Source organism: Rhinatrema bivittatum, chromosome 6 (assembly GCF_901001135.1).
Source record: "Rhinatrema bivittatum chromosome 6, aRhiBiv1.1, whole genome shotgun sequence".
In the NCBI taxonomy this organism is placed as follows: domain Eukaryota; kingdom Metazoa; phylum Chordata; class Amphibia; order Gymnophiona; family Rhinatrematidae; genus Rhinatrema; species Rhinatrema bivittatum.
In genome coordinates, this window is record NC_042620.1 from 241,685,830 (window position 1) to 241,706,403 (window position 20,574).

The following is a 20,574-nucleotide window of genomic DNA, read 5'->3' on the forward strand; positions in this document are numbered from 1 at the left end:
TTTCTCTTGCACCTTTCAATAAGATCCCAACAGAGAAGGCAATTTTCAAAGTCGTTTACACCAGTAAATTGGCCTGTCTGAAAATTAGCCTCCACTCTCCAGCTAAAAGGGTGCATGGGTGTCCATGGCGCGCATACTTTTAGCCCAATTTCAAAAGAGGAATTTCTGGGTGGGGGTGCTTGGGTCAGGGGTAATAAAACACCATGCAAGCGTGGAATTTCCTGCCCCCTCCCCCTCATTCTTTACGCCAGGTCATTGTCAAAAAGAAACGACCTGCACATTTGTCTGAATATTCCTTGTGTATCTCCAGGCTAGACGCTACCTTGAAAAGTCTTGGTGAGGATCATTTCCAAAAGCATGCTTGCTGGTAAAATGGTGCTCTGCCAGTAGACAAGGCCTCTGATGAAATTACTTGTAGGTACACTTATGTCCGTCTGTCTTACGTGTGTATATTAAGTTTGCCTTGACTGAGCAAAGGTGTTTCCAGGGACAGAATTGGGGAGGGCTTTGCAGATAAAAGCAAGTTTGTTTACCGTAAATGGTGTTTCTGTAGATAGCAGGATGAATTAGCCATGCTGTCATGGGAACTGTCCATCAGGGCCCAGGAGGCGGAGCTTCTGAGTAGAATACAGAGCTTTGCTCTGTGCGGCTGCACGTGCCTTCCTGCGCAGAAAAAAACAGTCTCTCCTCAGTCTGTGATTTAGCAGTTCATGAACATAAGTTGCTGACTATCCAGGGAAGTGGGTAGGTCAGCATGGCTAATTCATCCTGCTATCTATGGAAACACCGTTTACGGTAAGCAAACTTGCTTATTCCCGTTAATAGCAGGGCTGAATTAGCCATGCACTCATGGGAGTCCTAAGCTCCCAATCACACCATCATATGGTCAGGAAGTCTTTATGCGTGATCTAACTTTGTGGATAGTCGGTACAAATTCAGGTTGTCATGGTTTGCAAAATGACTCGTCCAAGCTTAGCATCTTCAGTCATCTGTTGATCCAGACAGTAGTGAGATGTGAACGTATGTAACGACGACCAGGTGGCCGCCTTGCAAATATCTATGGGCGACACATGTTGTAGGTATGCCATTGAGGTTGACACTGCCCTCACTTGGTGTGCATTAGGTTGAGAAGATAAAGGTAGTTTATTTCTTGTGTAACAGAATTGAATGCATTGGGATATCCAACTGGATATGGTCCTTTTTGCTACCAGTAGACCGGGAGTGTTCGGGTTGAAAGAGACAATTGGGATGCTCGTGACTCTGAATGCGTTCTTCTTTTATAATATGCCAATGCTCTTTTGCAGTCCAATGTATGTAGCAATCGTTCCCTATCATTCTGATGAGGTTTGGGAAAGAATGTTGGCAATTCGATGGACTGATTCAAGTGGAACTGAATCAGTCCATGTTCGAAGTACTACCTTGTTATTATAGAATTGCATATACGAGCTATAGTGCACTAAAGCTTGTAGTTCACTGACTCTGTGCACTGACGTTAAGGTGATGCGGAATATTACTTTCCATGTGAGATATTTAATGTGCGCCGAATCCTTTGGCTCAAAGGGTGCTACCATCAATTGCTCAAGCACTAAATTAAGATTCCACGGCACCGGCAGCTTAGAAATCGGAGGTCGTAGGTGGGTAAGGCCTTTTAGGAAACGTGAAATACAAGGTTGGACAGAGATGGGCTGTCCTCTATACGGGCGGTGATAGGCCGCTATCGCACTGAGGTGTACTCTAATGGACGAAGTTGCAAGGCCCGTGATATATTAAGAGTGAAGATAATCCAATAATCTTTCCGGTGAGCATTCTAATGGATGTATTCTTTAGATGAGCACCAGGACGAATACCTCTTCCATTTGAAGCCATAGTTCGGTCGGGTTGAAGGTTTCCTTGAGGCGAGAAGTATGGTTTGTGTGGATTCGGAGATCCTCCCCTGTTGCGTCAAGAGGAGCCGCTCAATCTCCACACTGTCAAGTGTAGCGATTTGTGCATGAGATGGAGTAAGGTTCCCTGTTCCTGTGTCAAGAGATCTGCGTGGTCTGGTAGCAATATTGGATCTGCTATTGATAGATGTAGGAGGTGTGTGTACCATGGTTGTCGTGTCCATGGTGGTGCTATCAAAATTAATTGAGCTGCGTCTCTTATGCATTTTTGCAATGTTCTTGTAATGAGAGGTATTGGAGGAAACACATACATGAGAGGTTCTCTCCATGGTAGGAGGAACGCATCCTGCGCTGTTCAATGTGCATTGGCCCACACTGAACAAAAACGAGGGACTCTCATGTTGAGTTCTGTCATGAAGATGTCGATCGTTGGCTTCCCCCAGTGCTCGAAAAGAGTGTCCACCACTTGTTGAGTGAGTGTCCACTCGTGAGGGTAGAATATGCGACTTAGACGGTCGGCTTGAGTGTTGATGGCCCCCGGCAGATACATCGCTTGAAGGTGACGCGACGCATGCTCCAGGATTTGCAGGGTTTCCCTGCAAAGGGACCATGAACCGGACCCTCCTTGTTTATTGATATAGAATATCGCCACCTGATTGTCAGTGTAGACCATGACTCGCTGTCCTCTTAAGTGTGGAAGGAATGTTTGGAGAGCATTCATTATTGCTCTGAGTTTGAGTAGATTGATTACCAGGTTCTGTTTCTTTGGGGACTAGATACATTGGGTTTGCAGTTGGTCCAGATGAGCTCCCCAGCCCTTGCGAGATGCATCGGTGGTAAGAACTACATTGTGGGGGTCGGGGGTAGTGAACAGTGCTCCTTTTTTGAGTGTTGGTTCCTTGAGCCACCACGCTATATCTTGCAGCATTGACTGAGTCAGCGTCACTCACGATGTTAAGGCCTGTGAGTGTTGTTTCCATTGTCGCTTAAGTCCCCATTGTAGTCGACGCATGTGCAATCGCGTGTTCAGAACAGTATGAATGGATGCCACCATGTGTCCGAAGATGGTAAGAACCTGCCACGCTGAAGGTTTTTTGAGCAATCAGATGGTACGAAAGAGTCATCACATCTCTAGTCTCCAATCCTTTGGCAGGAAAGCTCTGGTTCGGACTGTATCCAGATGTGCTCCAATGAACTGAAGAGATTGCGTCGTAGTCAGATTGGATTTCTGATAATTGAATACAATCCCCAAACTGTGTAGACAGTGTAATGTCTGGTGAAGGTAGTTGTTGAGAATCTGTGGTTCGGATGCCACTATGAGCCAGTCGTCCAGATAAGGAAAGATTTTGATGCCCTGCTGACGGAGATGTGCCACCACCACTGCCATACACTTGGTGAAAACCCTGGGGGCTGCTGAGAGGCCGAAGGGTAGTACTCGGTATTGGAAATGCTGCTCCCGAAATTGAAAAGAGAGGTACTGCCACGAGGAATGGTGGATAGGAATATGGGTATAGGCATCCTTCAACTCTATCGAGCACATCCAGTCCTTGGGTTGAAGAAGTGGTAAGATGGTTTTTAGGGACACCATTTTGAACTTTTCTTTGACTAGGTGTTTGTTCAATTCGCGTAGATCCAAGATTGGTCACTGCCCACCTGTTTTCTTGGGAATCAGGAAATAAGGTGAATAGAATCCCTTGTTTCGAGCATGTATGGGAATCCATTGGATCGCTCGTTACTGGAGTACGGACGAAATTTCCTGTGCCAATTGAGTCTGATGATGTGGAACTCGATTGGGCAGTAGGTGGGGTAGATTGGGTTTGCTGTTGAAACAAAGTTGATATCCTTGTCTTACTATTTCTAGAACCGATAGATCTGTAGTTATCATCTCCCAACATGGTAGGCATAATGTAATCCTGCCTGGTGGGTTCAGTGGTAGTGATGATGGCAGTTGTATCAAAATGATGGGGCTGCTTTGGCCACCAGCTGAGGTTGTTGTGCCGGAGTTCTCTGTGGTCTTGATCTACCCCTCCTTGGTTGAAGAGTTTGAGGTGCTGCCCGCTGCGGTGGGTTGTAAGGAGCAGGGCAAAACTGCTGAGTTTGCAACCGTCTCTTGGAACTTGTCCCCGAAAAGATTGTCGCCTCTGCATGGAAAATTCACCAGCCTTTTGAGGAAGATGTTCCCTAATGGCGCTGGAGTGGAGCCAGGCCATTCGGTGGGTGGCAATGGCTGAGGCTGACGTTCGAGCCAACGACTCGAACACCTTGTACACTGTTCAGAGAAGGTGCTGAATGCCTTCTTCTAGGTCATGAATCGGTTGAGTTATTGATGATGAGGACGATTCTGGAATAGGTAGCACCGACTTTCGTATCTGCAGATTTTCGTACAGATATTGGACCAGGTAAAATTGGTGTTGACTGATCCGGGAGGACAGCATAGAAGATTGATATGTTCTTTTCCCGAAATCATCTAGGAGTCGTTATTCCTTTCCTGGAGGTGCCGATGTGTGCAGTTTAGACCTTTTGGCTCACTGCATTGCAGACTCCAAAACCAACGAAGAGTGTGGAAGTTGTGGTGTAGAATAGAATTGTGATTTCTGCATTCTAAATTTGAGGTTGTGTTTATAGAGACCAGAGGGATAGTGTAAGGTGATTACCACAATTTTTCCAGGACTGAATCCAACACCTTGTGGGATGGTAGTGAAGTGGGTTCAGCCGGTACATCAAATATTTTGAGTAGCCCGAGCATTTCCGCTCGAGGATCTGGTATTTTTTGGACCTGCAGGTTGAGAAACACCCCCCCCCCCATCTTATCCAGGAATTTGGGATAAGATAGGTCTTCCGGGGGTGAGTATGGTTCAGGTGTGTCCTCTGGCGGATCTGATGGATACCCCGTTGATGATGTGGGTGATGATGGAGTGGAATCTGAGTCCATTCTTGTCAGTGACTGTCCCCTGTTCGATTTTATGGGCATTTGATGGGACGGAACTGGTGGTAGGAGTTCCTCGGTTGTTCCAGTGATGATGGTGGTCGAGGTGAAGGTGGCGCGCTACCCGTGGGAGATGGGGGAAGTTGGAACATGGATTGCAGCATTTCAAAGAATCCCATTGATAGTTGGAAAAATGCCTTTCGGGTCTGCGGCGGCATCCACGGTTTCCCCCTGTTGCCGAATGAGGTGGCGAAGGATTTTCCCAATCCAACCCAGTCTTCATTATCTTTTGGACTGGTCCTCATGGTGTTGTTTCATCCGTCCCCTGTGTAGATAGTGGCGAATGATGGGTGGATGTCCGCCTTGGGGAGGAGGAGGAGGAGGAGGATGTAAGCCTGATATACTCCTCCTCAGATTATGGTGCCAACTTATGGTGAGTCTCACTCCTCGGAGATATGGTGTGTTCCAAGAAGTGTGAGCTAGGGAGTCTCTTGGCTCTATGGTGTGAGGTATAATCAGCTCCCTTTCCCAGGGATGGAGAAGACTGCAGGTTGCTTCCAATCAACCTCGCCCGGTGCTTTTCTTGCCTGCACTCGTGTTTTGAGTGGGTCTCCCTTCTCGATACATGAGTTGATATGTGTGGTGGTGTTTTCTTCAGTTGCGTCGGATTGTACGCCCCTAGCTGTAGTGTAGATGTTGGGTGCGTTTGTTTAGACACTGTATGTGCCGAATTAGACTCTTGTGGCATCGTGTTACTACCTTAGTCATTGACTTTAGTTTTACGTGTGCCAATATCGATGCTTTATGCATCGATTTTGACGAATCTCGCATTGTATCTAATGTCCTCTGCGTCGGTCCCGACGCTTATTGTATTGACATTGACGCTCTCTGCGTCGACCTCGACTCTCCTTGCACCGTCATCGATGCTCCTTGCATTGGCTTCAGCGTTTTGTGCATCGATGTTCAGTATTTCGACACGTGCACCGTTGAAGGCGTCGACCGTTCTGATTGCGCCGATCCCGGGGCTGATGAAGTCTTATGCCTCAGCTCCATCGGTGACTCATGTCGGGCATGCGTTGATGCTGATGCCGCCGATGCCCTTGTGGAGCTACTCGATGCAGGTCTATATGAGTCATCCACCCCGTGCGTCTTAGACTCTTGCGGTTGACACTGCAAATCATGCTCTGTCGAGTCATGGCTATCATGGCCTTGACTCCAGGCTCAGCCCCCTCCAATGGATCCCCCAGTCCTGGAGGTGGAGGGTTCTACGAATGCCGCCCTCCTTACCTTCGGGGTCTTCTGCTTGGCGGGCCCCGGTGACGAGTGAGCCTTTGAGGGTGGGGCATACGATCCCGATTGCGCCTCTTGAAGGGCTTGGATTTTTTGGGCCCTCTGATGCCTGGCTCGCGGCTACATCCTGCCACAGTACTTACATGTGGCCTACTGATGATCGGGCCCGAGGCATCGGTAGCAGCGATCATGTCCATCGGTGATGGATATGATTTTGCCGCAATCACAGGGTTTAAACCCTGAAGGCCTCGGACCTGGTTTTCCTGACATTTCTTTCTGTTTTTTGTACAGCCTGAGGAGAAATGAAGCTCTGCGTGCGATCCCGTGCGCGGAAAAAGCAGACTGAGGAGAGACTTTTCTGTGCGGGAAGGCACGCGCAGCCGCACAGAGCAAAGCTCTGTATTCTACTCAGAAGCTCCGCCTCCTGGGCCCTGATGGACAGTTCCCATGACAGCATGGCTAATTCAGCCCTGCTATCAATGAGAAATAAAACTTCCCAAAAAATATATGCCTATATTTCAGCTGGTATAATTGTGTCTGGCTAGTTTTTGGTGGAATAATTTTCAAATCTAACATACATGCGTGAATTTACTTTAAAAACTGGAGTAACTTGTGTGCCTTTTTGCTGACTTTCTTATAGGAGCTGTTACAAAATGACCCCTTTGGAGGTGGGAGTGGGGGTTGGGGGAATCAAGCTCCAATATTTGGGGAAAATGTACTCCTGTTCTGATGCCTAAAGACTCCAGGGTTGAGATAACGGTTGTTCATCTATGGAATAGAATTTATTTTTTTCATTTTTACATCACCCCGTTAGCCCTGGAGCTTGAGTGCTAATCAAGCATTCATTTGTGTCCCAATATTTTTGGGGGGCACTTTTACACACATATTTTAAAAAATGCAAAAGTATGTGCCTTCAGGTAAACTTGCAGGCAAAAGGACATACAATACCTTTGAAAATTACCCCCATAAGGGGGAATTTTGTAACAGCCTTTTTAAAAAGTTGGCAAACACATGCCTAAGTTATACTAGTTTTCAAAATGAATGTATAGATGTATTTTTACTTGGAAAATGACCCCACCAAAATGACCCACACATATTTACACCTGCAAATTTGTACACTGATTTTTTTGGGGGGAGTGGGGGGGGGATTTAATCACATACTTTAGAAAATATGCCTAAACCCCTCCCCAACTCTGCTCCCTGAAGACACCTCCATTCACTCTGGGTAAATTTGCATACAGAATATACGAGTGTGAAAATTTATAATAAGCCATTTCCACTGGCAAAGCACACTACCTTACCCATGGAACTCCCTTTATAAATTACCTATCCAATGTATATTTAAAAACGTTCAGATATTATTCATTTTAAAGCAATCCTCTTTGGAAGAACTGAGCAAGCCAGGTCGTGTTCATGTTTATTAATGTTATTAATGAATTCACAAGATGCGATACAAGGTTTGTTTGACAAATGGCAAAAAGATAATGAGTTACATTAGATACATGATATGTTTGTAAGTTGTTTCAAACACTATAAGGAAAATACGGAAAATGTTGCATTAAGGGAAACAACTATCATCTTTTAGACACATGTACTATGTGTACATATAGCCATCAAAAATGGGCTTTGAAGGTAAAATTTATACAATATGATAAACTTATTAAATGCACATTGAAAAAAGGTACAATATTTCATGGGCCCAATATTCAACGCTGGCCGTTTAAGTAACTTAGGCCTGGATTTTCTAAAATCGCAGGCCTTAATCACGGGGGGGGGGGGGGGCGAAGTGGGGGGGGGGTTGGGCCTGCGAAAGTCGGCAGCGATGGCACCACCGCGGTGCCATCGCTGCCGGCTTTCGAAAACCAATAGCGCCACCGTGAAAGATGGTGCTATTGGGCGCGTTACTGGCAGTGATAAGGGTTCTTACATTTTCACCATCAGCGATGTCCTCGCCACATCCTCCCCAGTGCCGCCCCGACTCCTCCCCTTCTGGTGCCGACTCCGCCCCAACTCCGCCCCGATCTAGCATGCGAAAGCTATAGAAAATGACCCCCTTAGCCAGATATGACTTATGAATATCCGGCTAAGTTACAAGGGATATTTAGCGACATGGTTATGCCGCTGAATATCCATGATCAAGGCGCTGCTTAGCCAGATAAATTAAACCTGGCTAAGTTAGATCAACTGTATGGCTGATCTAACTTTTCCAATTAACTTAACCAGATTAAGAACAAATAAGTTAACCGGATAATTGTGCTGCCCAGATCCACCCACTGCCCACCCACAAATTGACTGGCTAAAAGATAGCTGGATAAGTCCTACTTATCAGGTTATCCAGCACTAAACGTGCTTTCAATATTGGGCCCCGCATGTTTTGGTCATGCAGGGGAAATATTAGGATTTTGATTTAAGCCAGAGATAGGCCCTTGAGTTCCACAAACAGGTCTAGTTTTCAGGACATTCTCAAGGAATATGCATGAGATATATTTGCATACAATGGGGGCAATGTATGCAAATATCTCTCATGCATATTCAGTGTGGATATCCTGAAAAACAGACATATTTGTGGCATTTTAGGACTGGAATTTCCTACCATGGTCTTAATCAGTGAAATAACAAATTTCATGAAGTATCGGTTTCCACTAGCTGTAGAAATATATCTCTTTGAGAATTATCAGCTGTTAAATATGGGAAAATATATATAAAAATATAATCTATATAAATAAAAATGTAAATGTTCGTTTGTTCAAAATCTTAAATCGCCGAAAGTTCTTCACCGATTGCTTTGAAATTTTGACACAACATTGCATTCGAATACGCGCATGTTTTTATATACCTATATTATATAGATGTCACACCTGTGACAGGTAAAAACATGTTTTTTTGGAAAAACAGCGCCATCTGTTGGACGTACAAGCAACACACGCTATCTACAATATAAATGGGCTCTGACCTACGGCCCGCAAATGCACAGTAGAGAGCAGCTCTACCGCGCAGGTGCGGACCATTGAGCTCTGCGCTACGTGCTGGGTGTCACAGAGGGGAGGAGGAAAGGGCAGATGAGTCGCCGCTCAGAGAAATGGCTCAGACCATTCCTCCCCCGCTGGGGAAGGGGGAAGGGAGTAGGCACTGCCGGACAATTACACACAGGAGAAGGAAAGGGTAGAAGAGTCACCAAGCCAGTTTGTCCACCGCCGGGGAAGGGGGGGGGGGAGGGAGTTGGGATGGCTGGAGCAGAGCAAATGCAGTAGAAAGTGGCTGTGAAGAGATCACAAGCAGCTGCAGCCTGCAGCAGCCAAAGAGCAAAGAGCTGAACAGAGAACAGCTCACCCTCCTCCCCTGCCCCCCGAGTCCCACAGATAAGGAGAAGCCATGTAAATATCCTGCAACTGCAGGGGGGGAGGGGGAAGGCAGTGCTGTCAACCCGCCCGTGGGTCTCAGCTGCCACGGGAAGAGTTTACATGGGCATCACTCCACCCCCACTCCCAGCAAAGCACTGTGACGAAAGTGAAAGCCAGAGCCCTGCTTCAACTATGCTGCTGAAGATTCCCCTGTTTGCAACCACTTAGCTGAATAAGATAAGTTATATCTGGCTACGTTAAGCCTGCTCTATGACAGGTCTAGCTTTTCCGATTAACTGTCATGATATTTTGTTGGGGAGGGACAAATTATTGCAGAACAGCCCCCTCGCTGGATAAGTCTGAATATCTGCAATTATGTGGCTAAGGCCTGGATTCACTAAGGCACAATATTTTATCACAGTAGGGGCCCAATATCGCGAGAGAGAGGGCCCTGCAATAATTTTCCCCTCCCCAATAAAATATCCTGTCAGTATCGCCATATTCTCTTGTCTCACGGAAAAAGCTCGCAAGACAGAAGAACGTGTCTAAGGCCTAATCAAAACGCAATGGTGGCCCCCAATAAACGGGGCCGCCATCAGCTTAAAGGGACTTGCGGTCCAATATGGCTCCCCCCACAAATAAAAATAAAGTCACCGCAGGTCTTACTAGACTCCACCCACCCCACCCCCACCCAATTGAGGTGGCCCCTCAAAAATAAAGTTAAAGGTGCCATGTGATAATGATAATGTGATAATGAGTCTATAAGGAGGGGGATAAATAGTGAAGTCATTGTCACAAGCTAACTTTAATCTATTTTTTAACTTTATATTTACAGGATTGCTATGATTGCTGGCCCCGGGATGGGGGTGGGAGTCTAATAAGACCCCCCGGTGACTTTTTTTTTACTTATGGGTGGATGTCATGTTGGGCCGATGGGCCCTTTAATTATGCCGCAGCAGCATTGAGACCTGCTGTAGGGTCTCAGCGCTACCATGGTTGAATAATGTTTCTGGAAAAGGTGTAGCTGAAATAATGTGGCTGACAAATTTCTAAGTCAGACGTGTTATTTTATGTACATAGGATAAGATGTACAAGAGCTGCTTTGCAATGATTTATAATAGGCGTGGGTTTCCGGCCTAAAATCGTGCAGTATCACTGTGATAGATCTTTATTGCATGATATACATTTATTGCCTATATGTACATCGTTTAATGCACATTATAGTCCATTTGCAGCTTGATAAATCTCCCTATAAATTAGCCAAATAAGTAGAACTGCCCTGATCTGCCCACTGCCCGCTCACTAGGTATCGGACTAACTGCTTAGCTGGATAAACAGCTGAATATCTGGCCACTGCTGAACACAGCCAGATATTCAGCAGCCATCACTTAGCCGGATAAGTCGCTACATATTAGGCTAACTTCATTTGAATGTCAGGCTCTATGTGTTTATTAGGGGTATGAATCGTTTTTATAACAAATTGAAATATTGTACGATATTTCTTAATTCGTTATATATCGGGTAAAACATGAAACAAACACTTTTCCCCCCGAATTTTTGTGAAAATCATTTTTTGGGTTAGTGCGCGCTAACAGGAGTGTTATGATTCCTGCCCACGGAGTTTCCCCCACAAGCAGGCCTCTCACCTCCATTTTGCTGCTGCCTTCCCAACGCGGCTGTTAGCCGCTATCGGTCCGTTCACCTTCCACCACCCAGCCAGGAGGCCGCCGTTACTGCCGCTGCCTGGACCGTGGCGAAAGTGATCCTCTCCACGGCATGGTGCCTCCCCCGGACTTCCTCTTGCAGCTTGGACGCCGCTGCCATCTTTGGGGCCTGCCCTGAGGTCTAGCTCCTGCCTTGCACGGCTCAGCATTTCTGCGGCAGCATGGCCGCTCTCCAAGGTCCTGCCCCCTTCCTAAGGGGCAGGCCCATGTCTTCTTCCACTTCTTAAAGGGGCAGAGTAGGTGGGGTCCACCTGCCCCACCGGAAGTCAGCTCCACCCGGTTTCCTGGTTTAGCCCTATAAAAGGGCTTCTCCTGCACTCCTGGGTTACCTTGCATTTGGAGTTTCCTGCTCCTGGAAGTCTCATCTTCCAGCGCTCCGTCAAGTCTTCGTTCCTTGTTCTTTGTTGGAGCTCCATGTCCTGTCTCGCCTGAGTCTTCATTGCTTCCTGTGGCTTCCTGATGTTTAATGTCTTCATGTTCCAAGGTTCCTAGTCCAGGCTTCCTGATGTTCCACTTCCTGATGTTCCAGGCTTCCTGATGTTCCGTTTCCTGATGTTCCACGGTTCCATTCCTGTTTCACTTGTTTCGAGTCCTCTTGACCCTCCAGCTCCTTTGGTTCTCCAGATGACACCTTGGGGTAAATCCATCTCGTCGGTTCCTGTTTTCTTCATTGGAATTTCGTCTCAGCTGGATTCCCTTCCTGCGCCTGTCCCGCTCTCCGCGTGGTCCGTGACCAGCCTCTTCAGGTTGTGTAGGACACGCAGTGGGACAGGGTGGTCCGTGACCAGCCCATTGGGTCCGCCCATGTCAGTGGGCTGTGTAGGGTACCCTGAGAAACAGTGCCAATGTCTGAACCTTCCTAGCTCCTCATCTCGTCGAGAGTCTTCCAAGTTCCTCGCCTCGTCCAGAGTCTTCCAAGTTCCTCGCCTCATCCAGAGTCTTTTCATCCATGTCTTGAGTCTTCTGTGTCACAAGGCCTTTGTCTACCCTCTTCCTCAGTCTGGCCTGCTGCTTCTTGCCGATACCCAGCAGCAGGTCCGAAAGGGCTGGGAATGGTCGGAGGACTGTTCAATAACCAACATTGAGTTCTTGGTCTTCCAGAAGCATACAGGTCCAGCAGAGGGTCAGACTTTGTCTTCGCCCATGCTGGGACACGCCTCGCCAACCCTCGGTACTGTCTTGGATTCGTCTGGGGTCATGCCGAGGCCCAAGAGCACACAATCCCCTCAACTAGGATTGCTCTCCTAGCGTTCACAAACAAAAACTAACAAAAACCCATTTATTTTTGTTAATTTTTGTTATTTTTTGTTAGTGCGCCAAAAAACGATTTTTTACTAAAAAAAAAAAAAACGCCGATCCGCAGGAAAATGAGATTTTCCCATGGCCACAGGAACCCGAAAGCGCAAACGATCGGGCATCCGATGCACATTCCTAGTGTTTAGAGTCTTCTATTTCACATTGTTCTTTTTATTTATGAAATCTTAAATTAAAAAAATATTAAAAACAAATTAACAAGCAGTGCTTTTTACTTCCCTATTGATATTTTCATTCTGATTTCTAAATTTGGCCTCAACATTATTTTTGCATAATTCAATTACTTTCTAAATGCCAATGTCTCTTTTCATACGGACGTGCCAATGTCATTAACACTATGTCTTCAGTTTCATGTTCCACCACTCATTTTATCCTACCAATATGGTACCGGGCCGTTTGCAATTATATATCTTTTAATTACTTGGTTTAAATCACCATTGATTGAAGAATTGCGGGACACTCAGCTGGAACCTGGAGGCCATGTGAGTTTCTTTTATAAATTGCATTCTCTTCTTCCCACCCAGCTCCCTGCTTTTGTTTTCGTTCGTCTTTTCCCCATCAAAACTGACTGCACATTTAATTCTTTGCAATGAATACACACACACGCACAAAAAGAAATCACCAATATCTAAAAGAAACTCCCAGAGTTCTGACTGATTGCTGCTTCTCTACTGCGGGAAATTTAACTCCTGCTCTGAGCCAGGGGTTAAATTTCCTGTGGTAAAAAAAGACATGGGCCTCTGTGCATCACCTGGAATAGATAATGTCTTCGTTTACACAGGAATTAATTAGCATGGACCCATGCTAATCCTAGCTCAGATTATATGCTGGAATTTGAGGTGTGTTGTGATCTTTTTTTTTTTCTTTTTTTTTTTACAAGCTCATAATCCTATTACATACCCAGGTAATGTTAGCGTGGAAAAATCTGCACTACAACAAGGGTTAAAACCTGAGCTAGGGTTAGCTTGGTTTACTACATCATCCCCAGTATGATGCAGGAAAGATTTAATGATGATGGAACAGACAGCAGCAACAGTTTCTGATCCCCAAAGCACTTAATAATGTTTTTAGATATCAGGGATGTACAGTCTTTGTCACATAAAGTTAGAAGTATTGTATTGGATAACAAACATCTATATAGTCAAGCCTTTGTAGGTAGCATTCCTTTGATTTAAGATCAGCAACATTGTTGTTCCTTTATTTAATATGCATATGCTTCCTTTGTGTGAGATTCTGGTTCAGATGGATATCACCTTAAACTGTATGTTGATGACATACAGGGTTTTTTTTCCCCCCATTATTTCAACGGGATTTAGCATTGGAAAAGCTGTCTAGATATTTTCAGCAGATTAATACATGACTCTTGGATAATAGCTCAGTTCTGAATGGTAGCAAAACAGATTTATATTGCTTTCTCGCTCCGAGGTGACTGATGCACCTACATCCTGGTATTTTGCAGGCTCTTCGATTCCAAGTAAGTCTCAAGCTAAAGACTTGAGTATAGTTGTAGGCTCTGCCCTTTCTGTTCTGTTCTTTTTTTCAAGCTGCATCTCTCTTGCATATTTTGAAAGCATTTCATGGTCAGGCCTATTTTCGTGTGGTAACTCAGTCTTTAATTTTATCCTTGTTGGACTACTATAATTCTCTTTTTTTAGGTCTGTCGCAGACTAAAGTGAAGGGCTTGCAGCTGATACAGAACTCCACGGCCTGCCTGATCTCTGCGGCCTGCTCTATGCAGGTTCATATTTTTCCAGTGTTAGCAGACCCACACTGGTTACCAATCATTTGGCACGTCAGGTTTAAGATTCTGTCTTTAGTTTTTAAATCTCTTTCTGGTCTGGTTCCTTCCTGTTTATCCGCAGAACGTATCACTTATTGCCGACTTTTTGATGCAACTGCAACATCATTCTCCACTTTGACGGCAAGGGGAGGAGGGAAAGAAGAATTGGATTCAGATGGCAGCTAACACGGGCCCTGACGTTTACGGTCTGGGGGTGCTGATATGTAGACATAAGGGAAAGAGCACAGGACTGGTTCTATGGCCAAGTCCAAGAGCAAAGCACATCAGCATTGCCTGAATTTTCAGGAAGGCTCCTCACCCAATAAAAATGTTGCTAGCAGTAATTTTTTATGGGTTTGACAGTTGCTTGTAAAGATTACTAACCTTATCATAAGGACTGGGGTATCTGCACGGACTACCCTTAAGAGAAACTTAGGGGTGACTGCACAGCAGAGCAAATATTACCAAAAGCAGTTTACTAGGCAGACTGGATGGACCATTTGGTTCTTTTCTGTTGTCATTACTATGTTACTATCAGGCCGATACAGTACAGTGTGCTCCACCGGAGCGCACTGTTAACCTGCGATTAGGCGTGTTAACCCGCGATTGGGCATGCATTTTCGATGCGCTAGCTTTACCCCCTTCCCCTTATTCAGTAAGGGGTAATAGCTCGTCGTTATTTAATTTTTTTTTTGTCCCTAGCGCCTCTTTTTGCCGCGGACCCTAATTTAAATTAATTAATTTACTGTATCAGCCCAATAGTGATAACACTGTTTATATAGCCTTTGGGTGGTGGTAGTGGTCATAATGAGGATGGTGCTTGTTAATGAAAGAGGTTATAGGGGGACAATTGTGTTTATTTTGATTAGTCTGTGGTTTGTATCTGTCTGGAGTTTTATTCAATTTTTTTGTAATGTGCTTTTTATTATGTATGTGGTTTTCGACGTGCTAGCTTTACCCCTTATTCAGTAAGGGGTAATAGCGTGTCGAAAATGCACATCCAACCCTCCTGAACCTAATAGCACCCGCAACATGCAAATGCATGTTGATGGCCCTATTAGGTATTCCCGCGCAATACAATAAGTAAAATGTGCAGCCAAGCCGCACATTTTACTTTAAGAAATTAAAGGAAGTATGGACTTTTAAACACGACAACAGTATGTACTCAATACGGAGATTGTGATTGGTGAATTTTTAAGCCAATCAGCTTTTTAAAATAAGCGTGGCCATGTTAAATTTAGTTTCAGTTTGAGCCCGATACCAGAAGAAGAAGGTTACCTTTCAAATTGTGAGTATTCCGGACAAATTTCCACTCTAAAATTTGTTGCAAGTAAGATAATAAATTCATTTTTTGCTTACAAAATTTCAGAGTCCGCCCTGAAGCAGCGTATTCTAGCGAAACGTCGGTCACGTTCGGAATATTCTTTCCAAGATGTGCAAAGACATGTTTGGTTGAATGGTGTGAATGTCTCCCGTCGAAAGTTTAAAAGAAAGGAAGCACAGTAGGGTCGAAGAATTATTTTAAACATTGCTGGAGTGGAAATCACTTAGTGGAACTATTTGGATTTTCATGAATGAAAGACAATAGCACAAAGAATCTATTGCAATAATTAAGTATCTTCATGCAGCAGTAATCATACTAGGTAGTAGGGATGTGCATTTGTTTGCAACGAAATAGGAAATAGAGAAGATATTTCCTATTTCATTGCAATTAGGGGGCCCGACTAAACGATAAAAAAACCTATGAAATTTCGTATGGTTTTCTTATCGTTTTTTTTGGGGGGGGAGAAAGGGCACATTAAAAAAAAACCCAACCCACCCCAAACCTTCAAATTTATTTAATTGCAACCCCCCAGACTTGCCCAACCCCCCCCCCAAGACTTGTCCAAACCCCGCCCCAAGACTTACCGAAAGTCCCTGGTGGTCCAGCAGAGTCCCGGGAGTGATCTCCCACTCTCGGGCCGTCGGCTGCCACTAATCAAAATGGCACTGATGGCCCTTTGCCCTTACCATGTGACAGGGGCTATCGGTGCCATTGGTTGGCCCCTTTCACATGGTAGGAGCAATGGATGGCCCATGCCATTTTTTAAGATGGTGCCAGCCATCTATTGCTCCTACCATGTGACAGAGGTCGGCCAATGGCATCAATAGCCCCTGTCACATGGTAAGGGCAAAGGGCCATCGGCGCCATTTTGATTACTGGCAACTGACAGCCCGAGAGCGGGAGATCGCTCCCGGGACCCCCGCTGGACCACCAGGGACTTTTGGCAAGTTTTGGGGGGGTTGTAATTAATTAAATTTGAAGGGTTGGGGGTGGGTTTCAGGTTTCGTTCTGGAGCAGCCAAAATAAAATCGGCCTGAACCACGGGAAGACGAAATTTCCCCGCAGTGGGCCAATCACATCTCTATTAGGTAGGTATTTATACCTCTATAGGAGGCCCACCTAGCTACTCGAGGTGAGGTTTAGGTATTAGTGTAGGGGTTAGGGGCCACTTTGACATGCAGAGTGAGACGTACGAGCAGAGCAGTGCACTCTTGTAAAGATTTGATGACCTTCGGAGTGAGGAAACTCACCCAAAGATGATATTTGTGCAATGTTCTCTCAACCTAGCATGATGTTTCCCAGGTAGAGAGTCTATTAAGCTAGGTTGAGAGAACATTCAACCTAGCTCATCTTTGGGTGAAATCTCATCTTTGGGTGAGTTTCCTCACTCCGAAGGTCATCAAATCTTCACAAGAGTGCACTATTCTGCTCGTACGTCGCACTCTGCATGTCAAAGTGGCCCCTAACCCCTACACTAATACCTAAACTTCACCTTGAGTAGCTAGGTGGGCCTCCTACCTAGTATGAGGGCCACATAGCTTCTCTCTCTCTCCCACTCTCCACAGTCTGCAGTAATACCTATGCTAAGATAGCACACTTTGCGATAAACAGGCTATTACCAAAAAACACACCCCTTTTCCTATTGCATGCGATATTTAGTGCATTTTGATAAATCCAGGCCAAAGAAAGGCAAACCCTGTAGATGTAAAAAGAAAAATCCAAAATATAAAAACTTAAAAACCACATGAAAAAAAAAGGACTCTCACAGTTCACTGTTTGGCACATAGACCCCTGCAGACCCTCCTCAGGATAACAAACGAAAGTTTCTGGACAAAATAGAAAGAAGAAACAGAAAAAAATTCAAAGATCTCACCGCTCTAAAACTAAATCATTGGAACTAATGTCCCCATCTGTGTCTTCCTTCAGAAATTCCTCCACTTCTTGAACATAAGCAAAGATTTTAGATTTGTGCTCACAAAAACCTGCAGCTTGGTAGGATACAGAAGTACGTAGGAGAGGCCTTTTTGTCTGAACTGTGCTTTATCGTCCACAAATTCCCCTGCTAAACTGACTCAATTAATCAAGTACACACAATACTTCTCAATGAAAGAAAATGTTTTTAAAATTTTTATTATAATTCTTATTATTCAATCAATGTTCCACATTTCAAACCCTTTCTTCATCATCCACTCAAAGCAATGGGAAAACCTCAGACAGCGCACCTCCAGAAAGTATTAACTTATCATTTCTTGCGATGCAATTAGCCATCACAGGAAAAAAAACATTTTATCAATTTTACCTTTGTTAAATAAGTATCAATTATCCATTCTCTAGCCGTCTTTACATTTAACAAGACTACTTAATTTGGTATTGCACTATCTCATAAAGCTTCAACGATCATAAACTAAAGTGCTTATGCTTCTTCCTTTGACACAAAACATTTCTTTCTTTTATCCAAAAATCTTCTTCAACATCTAGTACCAGTTCATTGCACACAGTTCTTAGTTAATGATCGCGTTATACTTATAAAAATGTTTTGTTTCTTCAAACATAATGCTACTCTGGCGTTGTTTGTCCATCAAGAGCCTTGAAAAGATAAGTATTGGTGTTAAAGTGTCACGGAATTGCATAAAACAGAGTAGCACTGGGTCGGAAGAAACAAAAACATCAAGACTGGAATAAATTTGGATGTACAGTTGTTGGAGCACCTCCTTAATGGCTGAAGTCATATTGGCAGGAAGAGTGGTCAATGGTAACACAATTTCCTCAACCGCCATCTTGTTCTCGAGCCCCAACTTTTCCCCTGCACTTTTAACTATTGTTTTCTACCATTTTCCTGCTTGCTTAGACTACGGGGCTGGCAGTGAGATGCTACAAATGTCCTTAGAGAACGTTTTTGACATCCTAATAGGCAATACACACTGATGGGAGGTAAAAACGTGTGAAGGTCTATAGGAGCCCAGCGCATCTGCTTCCTCTTGCTAAAGCAGCACCACGTTTCCATGATTGAGATTTATAAAATCATGAGTGGGGGTGGGAAAATAGGGAACAATTATTTACCCTTTCAAATAACACTAGCATTACAGATCACTTCATAAAACTAGAAACCGATAGATTTAAAACAAATAGTAGGAATAATTTTTTTCACACAGAATGCTATGAAGAATCTATTGCCAGGGAATTCAGTCAAGGCAACTAACATGGTAGGGTTCAAAAGAGAATTTGACAAGTTCCTGAAGGAAAAGTCTATAAACAGATATTAGCAGCAGCCCAGAAATCTGATAGAGAAAACTTTTTCATTCAAAATCTGAGAGCCCTGATACAGCTCGTATGTGAAACGCTGGTCACTGCCAGTTTTTTCAGCTTCTAGTGAACTCAGCAGTGGTCTCTAAATAGTGTTTTTAAATGATAGCAGTTGGTGCCTTTGGAACATTATAGATGCCTTGGACAAGATAAGGATTCCTTCATTTTTGTATTTTTTTTTTATTATTTATTTATGCAGTTTTAAATACATATTCACTTTAACAAGTATTTACACATTGATAGGTAATATTCAAAGTGCATATTAAACATCACATATTACTAAAGTAGAAGAAAAAGATAAAAAAAAAAGGGCAAAATATTAGTCATTTAAATGCACTTTATAAAAGGAAATATGGGAGAGCCCCAAACAAGGAGCATTACTTTTGGAAATTTACATTTAACTATATTGAACATACAGGCCTAAGAGAGGTACCACCACTTATAATTACTTTTGCCTATCATATTTAGTTGTTAGACTATTGGGGGGCTTGGGAATGAGAGTCTATGAAAACTCTGAGTTGGGATGGGTCAAAGAAAACAAAATTCTGATCCCGAAGAAAAATGAGGCATTTACAAGGAAATTGTAGTTTGAACCTCGCTCCCAATTGTAATATTTCAGGTCTCATATTCAAAAAAAGCTTTCGCCTATCTTGAGTGCTCTTAACAAGATCCGGATCTTATGACCAAAGAAAATGGCTTGTCGATTCCTGAAGAAATATTTAAATATATTATTCTTGTCCATTAGAAAAGTGAAGGTGACCAATAATGGTCTCCTCCTTGAAACAGTCAGTTCTAAAGACGATTCTAGAAGAGTAGTTAAATCTGGCAATGATTGATCTTCTAAATTTCCTGAAGCCACTTCTTTATAAGGTAAATAATATGCTTTAGTTATCACCGGTTTTATCTCCTCCGGTACTTTCAATATGTGAGCAACATAAAATCTGAATATATCAACCGAGGAAACATTCTTCAAAACAGGGAAATTTATAAATCTTAAATTATGAGATCTCAGATTGTTCTCAATTTTTTCAAGCCTTCTATCGACCTCAATATCTTTCTTGATCACTGTTACTTGTATTTTTTCCACTTTTTCCAGGCGAGCCTCTATCAATTCATTCTTTTGTTTTTGCTCCGTTATTTGGTTCGCATTTAGAAGGGTTTGATTTTTAATATCAGTAACATCTTTTGAAAGTGCCAGTATTAACTTCTCAATTGACTGAAGCGCCGTCCAAACTGCAATTAAAGTCACTTCAGAAGTAGGCTGAAGTAATAAATTCAGTCCCAGAGTTTCACGGCTCTCTTCTCCTCCTCCCCTAGCCTCCCCGGCACCATTATCCAGGCCTGACACACCAAGTATAGCGACATTTCCCACGTCCTCTCCCCGGCCATTACCTGGGAGGGGCTGTACTTTAGTCGCATTCTCCATGATAGAAAGTCCTCCAGATGGTAATCCTTGCCTAACCGCTTCGATTCCTTGCGGGGAACCTCCCGTGGAATCGATGGTTCCAATCCTTCCACAATCCAAGTCAGAGCCTGGGGGTGCCGGTCTGGTAGTGAGCCGGGGCTCAGAGAAGTTTCGTCGGCCCGAAGGGACAGGCCATGCTCCTGATCCGCTCCTTCAAGGGCCAGCCCGCTCGGCGTGAGTGGTGGAATGGCCGGAAAAAAGCTTCCAATACGCGGCTGAGAAGC